This window comes from Raphanus sativus, chromosome 6, assembly GCF_000801105.2.
Source record: "Raphanus sativus cultivar WK10039 chromosome 6, ASM80110v3, whole genome shotgun sequence".
Lineage (NCBI taxonomy): Eukaryota > Viridiplantae > Streptophyta > Magnoliopsida > Brassicales > Brassicaceae > Raphanus > Raphanus sativus.
The window spans coordinates 42,443,609-42,451,767 of NC_079516.1; positions in this window are offsets into that span (position 1 = coordinate 42,443,609).

Here is an 8,159-nt window from a genome sequence, read left to right on the forward strand (position 1 = left end):
GGAGTTAAGAAGAAGATCCTCCTATATATTAAAAGAGAAGTACAAACGCCACGTGGCGCTCACACAGTTCTTCTCACGAAAATTCTCGCGTTTCTATTGGTCGAATTTTTTTAATTGTTATTTTTGATTTATTTTTTTCATCGACCTTTTAATTGGAAAGTGACATTAATTGTCAAACGCACTAATTATTTCTTGCGCAAGAATTGTAATCAATATCGACCATTAATCATAGCTTGCAGAAGAATTTTAATAAATGTCGACTAATCATTAAATGTCTTAATGGGAAATACGTTTTATATTTTATTAGGAAACTAATTATTATCAACATACATTATTTATATTTTTATTAGGAAACTAATTATTATCAACATACCTTATTTATATTTACTATTTGCGCAAGTTTCGCATAGTATAAAATGCATATTCGTGATTAGTTTTACAAATTTATTATGTTTATCTGTTAAAATATTATGATATTTTAGCTTATCATGCAAGCTAAATCATTGAGAAACGTCCACCAATTTACTATATATAAGACATTCACAGTAGAAGAAACGAAGCAACTGACTTTTTATTCTGAACTTTTTTATGTTGATATTGTTTTTGTTATTTTATATCATTAAACTTTTATATATACATATTTCATCATAGCTGACTTTTCTTTTGGTTTATATGCAGATGTCCTATTATAACGATTTCACCACGATGCAGGTTAATTTTTTTATCTCTCTATATGATTTGATTAATCGTAGATTTATTTGAAGCAAGATCATGACCGTAATGAAGACATGATCAGAAGTGCTCTTCGTGCTATCTCATCGTTGGATCGAATCAGGTTCTCTTTCCATTTTATGATTTTTCCTCTCTTTTGCGTTAACATTCAAACTAATCTGTTCTTTTTTTCTCATTTAATTAAATGAACAGTAGAGTGGATTACATCCACAAGTTCAAGAGCTTAATGGCCGAGATGAAGAGGTCTGAATCATTGTGGGGGAAGTATCAGACAATCCGCAATGAGTAAAAAGAGTGTATGTTCTGTTATTTACATGATGAACCATAAAAGCTATTGATAATGTTATAACCTTGTTTTTTTCAATTTTAAAATCAGCAACAAGTCTGTTCTTTTTTCTTTTTGCCTTTTAAATTTTCTTTTTGTGGCGAGGGATTTTATAGCCTTGTTTTATTTGGCTTTTCAATGGTTGCTGTTGTGCTTTCATACTTATGATCGAATTTTAAAAACGAGTAGAAACGTTAACTTGGTGGTCTTTCGGAAAGTGAAAGCCTGAGAAGCTTGGACGAGTCAACTTTTCCTATACCCCTATTTTTCTACACACAATCTCCTATGGATTCTCATGATCTTCTATACCCCTTTTCTATAATTCTATTTTTGATCAAAACCCAAAATCCTAAATCAAATCCTCCTCTCTTTTCAAAACTATATCCTAACCCCCTCCCCCTATGGATTAATGAACCCATGGGCAAATATTTAACTTCTATACCTTTCAAATTTGAAAAAAAATATTTTAAAATCGTTTTAATCATATTTTGATGATTTTCGTGAAACTATGAAAAAACAGTTTTTTGATTTTTGAAATATTTTTATCAAATTCTATAAATCAAATAAAAAATATTCATGTTTCTGATTTAATTTTATGATTTTTCGTTAGACATATAAAATTAAAAGAAAAACTGTCTAATAGAGATTGAGGAGTGAGATATAGGGGCATGAGAAGAATTGCCTCAGCTTGGACTGTATGAACTATGAATTGCTAATTTCATTAATCATAACTTGCGCAAAAATATTAATAAATGTCGATCATTTACATTAATTGCTAATCTCATTAATCATAATTTGCGCAAGAATTTTAATAAATGTCGACCATTTATATTAATTTCTAATCTCATAAATCAAAACTTGCGCAAAAATATTATTAAATGTCGACCATTTATTAATGTCTTAATGGCATAATACGATTTATATCTAATTAGGAAACTTATTATTATGAACATACCTTACTTATACCTTACAAATTTAATATATTTCCTTTAACCAATTGCTCTCATTAATCATAATTTGCTAATCGGAATATTACATTAATTGCTCTCATTAATCATAACTTGCGCAAGAATTACAATAAATACTTGTTTTAATAAGTTTCCTTTTTACAAATTCAGAATTAAAATATTTTCATATGTATTTTTCTATTGGTTTTTTAATTTACAATTTTAGTTTATATATGCGCAGACCAACGATTATGACGTTTCCTCATGTGGATCCATATGTACTTAAATGATCATATCATCCAAAACACGTAAACTACAATGTAAGTTTCATGCTTTGTTACTTTCTCTATGTTTTTCAGATAATTATTTGCTTATACATCAAAGAACAAAATCTTTAATCAATATTTTATTATAAAAGTTAGTATAACTTTTTATACATATTATCAACTTTGTACTCAAATATGATTTTATACAATTTATCATATTATAAAATGTATATCTTATAAATTCATATATATAAACTATATAGTTCTTTTTGTCATTTTTTATCATCATAAACTATATAGTTCTATGTCAACTATATTATAATTTGATTGGCTGATTTATTTTTATATTTTTGCGAAAGTTTTAATCACATTTATTGATATTTATTAAGAATCTGTTATTCGTGTACAATGGGGTATCACATTAATTCGACCTTTAAATCTTTCTAAATTTTCAAAGTCGTTTTTAATCTTGTTGCGTTATTTAAATAAATCTAACTTGCGCAAGAATACTAATATATAACTCAAATCAGTTTATGATATTGTATATTTAATAACTTTATTTATTCTTGCGCAATGTGATATCACATTATTTGGACTTTTAAATCTTTATAAATTTTCAAAGTCATTTTTAATCTTGTTGCCTTATAATTGATTGGCTGATTTATTTTTTAATTTTTTTATTTTTCTAAAAACCTATCCTACGCCATCTATTTCTCTCATCTCCTTCTCTTTCTTCTTCTCGATTTCACTTTATACTAAAACAAAACTAAACGGAGTAAAGGAAAGTTGGGAACACATATCTGCACATTTTTGATAGATCATGCATCGATTATTATTATTTTTTCTTGCGCAATTAATATGATCTCTTATGAATCTATTATAAATGTAAGTTACCTTATTTATTTGAATAATTCTTGCGAAAGTTTTAATCACATTTATTGATATTTATTGAGAATATGTTATTCTTGCACAATGGGGTATCATATTAATTCGACTTTTAAATCTTTCTAAATTTTCAAAGTCGTTTTTAATCTTGTTCTCTTATTTTGAATAAATCTAACTTGCACAAGAAGACTAATATTCGTGTAGATGCTTTGCATGATATCTATCTTGGAAATTTCGGTCTCCTGAACAAGATAGAGACACTTATGACAATATTTCGTTGGCGGAGTTCCCAACGAAATATATCATTCAACACAATTCCATTAATAAATTGTATGAATATATTATTTGATACTAACTTGTCGTGCAATCATATTTAAACACAGTAATAAATATGATACCAAGTTGCGCAAGTAATCCACATTGAAAATAAGGTAAGTTATTAATAAAAAATTAACAATTTATAAACATGGTAAATTACATTTAAAATCGTGAATTAAATACTCTTGGGATTCAAATTACTGTTAAAAGAATGTTTACATTTTTGTATTTTTCAAAAAAAAAGGTTTACGATGAGGGGGAGTGAGAGAGGGAGATTTAGTGTTTTGGGTATACCCAATGATTTACAGTTTAGTGTTTAAGATTTATCCAAGGGTTTAGGGTATATCCAAGAATTTAGGGTTTAGTGTTTTTGGTTTTTTACCCAAGGGTTTAAGCTTTGTCCAAGGGTTTAGGGTATAGTGTTTATTGTTTATGATTTACTTTTTTGTGACGATTTTAAAATTGTTAAAAAAAATTCTTCTTTTCGCAGCTACTAATATTTTTCATTTATTTTAAAAACTTAACACAAATTATTATTATTTTATTTATTATTTTAAAAGAAGATGTACATTAATTGGCAAACTATGATTAGTTGGTAATTCACCCAAGAATTACAACATTCATCTGTTTGACATGTTATTACAACATTTATCTGTTTGATTTCTAGGAAAGGTGATCTTAGAACATTAAGATACCTATTATATTATCATAAATTGATCTGCAGTAAATATGATATCAACTTGCCAAAGCAATCCGTATTTAATATAAGGTAAGTTATTAAAAATTTAAAACCAAATTAACTAAAGGTAAATTATTTAAACAAAGTAATAAATATGATACCAAGTTGCGTAAATAATACACAATGAAAATAAGGTAAGTTATTAATAAAAAAAATTAACAAATTACAAATAGGAAAGTAACACAAATTTGAGAGAGAGAGAGAGAGAGAGAGAGAGAGAGAGAGAGAGAGAGAGAGAGATTTAGTGTTTTGGGTATACCCAAGGGTTTATAGTTTAGTGTTTAGGATTTATCCAAGGGTTTAGGGTATATCCAAGATTTTAGAGTTTAGTGTTTGAATTTTTACCCAAGGGTTTAAGATTTGTCCAAGGGTTTAGGGTATAATGGCAGCTAATAATATTTTCATTTATTTTAAAAACTTAACACAAATTATTATTATTTTATTTATTATCTTTAAAAAATGTTGTACATTTTTTGGCAAACTATGATTAGTTGGTAATTCACCCAAGAAAAATTCATGATAAAATATTAAACTAGGAAACATTCCTATATAAATCAAAATTGTGGTAGTTAAAAAATAATCGGTGAATTAAAAGAATGTTTATATTTTTATATTTTTCAAAAAAAAGGTTTACGATGAGAGGGAGAGAGAGAGAGAGATAGAGAGAGATTTAGTGTTTAATCCGTGGGTCCCGCGGGTTAAACACTAAATCTCTCTATCTCTCTCTCTTTCTTCTTCTCGATTTCACTTTATACTAAAACAAAACTAAACGGAGTAAAGGAAAGTTGGGAACACATATCTGCACATTTTTGATAGATCATGCATCGATTATTATTATTTTTTCTTGCGCAATTAATATGATCTCTTATGAATCTATTATAAATGTAAGTTACCTTATTTATTTGAATAATTCTTGCGAAAGTTTTAATCACATTTATTGATATTTATTGAGAATATGTTATTCTTGCACAATGGGGTATCATATTAATTCGACTTTTAAATCTTTCTAAATTTTCAAAGTCGTTTTTAATCTTGTTCTCTTATTTTGAATAAATCTAACTTGCACAAGAAGACTAATATTCGTGTAGATGCTTTGCATGATATCTATCTTGGAAATTTCGGTCTCCTGAACAAGATAGAGACACTTATGACTAATATTTCGTTGGCGGAGTTCCCAACGAAATATATCATTCAACACAATTCCATTAATAAATTGTATGAATATATTATTTGATACTAACTTGTCGTGCAATCATATTTAAACACAGTAATAAATATGATACCAAGTTGCGCAAGTAATCCACATTGAAAATAAGGTAAGTTATTAATAAAAAATTAACAATTTATAAACATGGTAAATTACATTTAAAATCGTGAAGTAAATACTCTTGGGATTCAAATTACTGTTAAAAGAATGTTTATATTTTTGTAGTTTTCAAAAAAAAAGGTTTACGATGAGGGGGAGTGAGAGAGGGAGATTTAGTGTTTTGGGTATACCCAATGATTTACAGTTTAGTGTTTAGGATTTATCCAAGGGTTTAGGGTATATCCAAGAATTTAGGGTTTAGTGTTTTTGGTTTTTTACCCAAGGGTTTAAGCTTTGTCCAAGGGTTTAGGGTATAGTGTTTATTGTTTATGATTTACTTTTTGTGACGATTTTAAAATTGTTAAAAAAAATTCTTCTTTTCGCAGCTACTAATATTTTTCATTTATTTTAAAAACTTAACACAAATTATTATTATTTTATTTATTATTTTAAAAGAAGATGTACATTAATTGGCAAACTATGATTAGTTGGTAATTCACCCAAGAATTACAACATTCATCTGTTTGACATGTTATTACAACATTTATCTGTTTGATTTCTAGGAAAGGTGATCTTAGAACATTAAGATACCTATTATATTATCATAAATTGATCTGCAGTAAATATGATATCAACTTGCCAAAGCAATCCGTATTTAATATAAGGTAAGTTATTAAAAATTTAAAACCAAATTAACTAAAGGTAAATTATTTAAACAAAGTAATAAATATGATACCAAGTTGCGTAAATAATACACAATGAAAATAAGGTAAGTTATTAATAAAAAATTAACAAATTACAAATAGGAAAGTAACACAAATTTGAGAGAGAGAGAGAGAGAGAGAGAGAGAGAGAGAGAGATTTAGTGTTTTGGGTATACCCAAGGGTTTATAGTTTAGTGTTTAGGATTTATCCAAGGGTTTAGGGTATATCCAAGATTTTAGAGTTTAGTGTTTGAATTTTTACCCAAGGGTTTAAGATTTGTCCAAGGGTTTAGGGTATAATGGCAGCTAATAATATTTCATTTATTTTAAAAACTTAACACAAATTATTATTATTTTATTTATTATCTTTAAAAAATGTTGTACATTTTTTGGCAAACTATGATTAGTTGGTAATTCACCCAAGAAAAATTCATGATAAAATATTAAACTAGGAAACATTCCTATATAAATCAAAATTGTGGTAGTTAAAAAAATAATCGGTGAATTAAAAGAATGTTTATATTTTTATATTTTTCAAAAAAAAAGGTTTACGATGAGAGGGAGAGAGAGAGAGAGAGATAGAGAGATTTAGTGTTTAATCCGTGGGTCCCGCGGGTTAAACACTAAATCTCTCTATCTCTCTCTCTTTCTTCTTCTCGATTTCACTTTATACTAAAACAAAACTAAACGGAGTAAAGGAAAGTTGGGAACACATATCTGCACATTTTTGATAGATCATGCATCGATTATTATTATTTTTTCTTGCGCAATTAATATGATCTCTTATGAATCTATTATAAATGTAAGTTACCTTATTTATTTGAATAATTCTTGCGAAAGTTTTAATCACATTTATTGATATTTATTGAGAATATGTTATTCTTGCACAATGGGGTATCATATTAATTCGACTTTTAAATCTTTCTAAATTTTCAAAGTCGTTTTTAATCTTGTTCTCTTATTTTGAATAAATCTAACTTGCACAAGAAGACTAATATTCGTGTAGATGCTTTGCATGATATCTATCTTGGAAATTTCGGTCTCCTGAACAAGATAGAGACACTTATGACTAATATTTCGTTGGCGGAGTTCCCAACGAAATATATCATTCAACACAATTCCATTAATAAATTGTATGAATATATTATTTGATACTAACTTGTCGTGCAATCATATTTAAACACAGTAATAAATATGATACCAAGTTGCGCAAGTAATCCACATTGAAAATAAGGTAAGTTATTAATAAAAAATTAACAATTTATAAACATGGTAAATTACATTTAAAATCGTGAAGTAAATACTCTTGGGATTCAAATTACTGTTAAAAGAATGTTTATATTTTTGTATTTTTCAAAAAAAAAGGTTTACGATGAGGGGGAGTGAGAGAGGGAGATTTAGTGTTTTGGGTATACCCAATGATTTACAGTTTAGTGTTTAGGATTTATCCAAGGGTTTAGGGTATATCCAAGAATTTAGGGTTTAGTGTTTTTGGTTTTTTACCCAAGGGTTTAAGCTTTGTCCAAGGGTTTAGGGTATAGTGTTTATTGTTTATGATTTACTTTTTTGTGACGATTTTAAAATTGTTAAAAAAATTCTTCTTTTCGCAGCTACTAATATTTTTCATTTATTTTAAAAACTTAACACAAATTATTATTATTTTATTTATTATTTTAAAAGAAGATGTACATTAATTGGCAAACTATGATTAGTTGGTAATTCACCCAAGAATTACAACATTCATCTGTTTGACATGTTATTACAACATTTATCTGTTTGATTTCTAGGAAAGGTGATCTTAGAACATTAAGATACCTATTATATTATCATAAATTGATCTGCAGTAAATATGATATCAACTTGCCAAAGCAATCCGTATTTAATATAAGGTAAGTTATTAAAAATTTAAAACCAAATTAACTAAAGGTAAATTATTT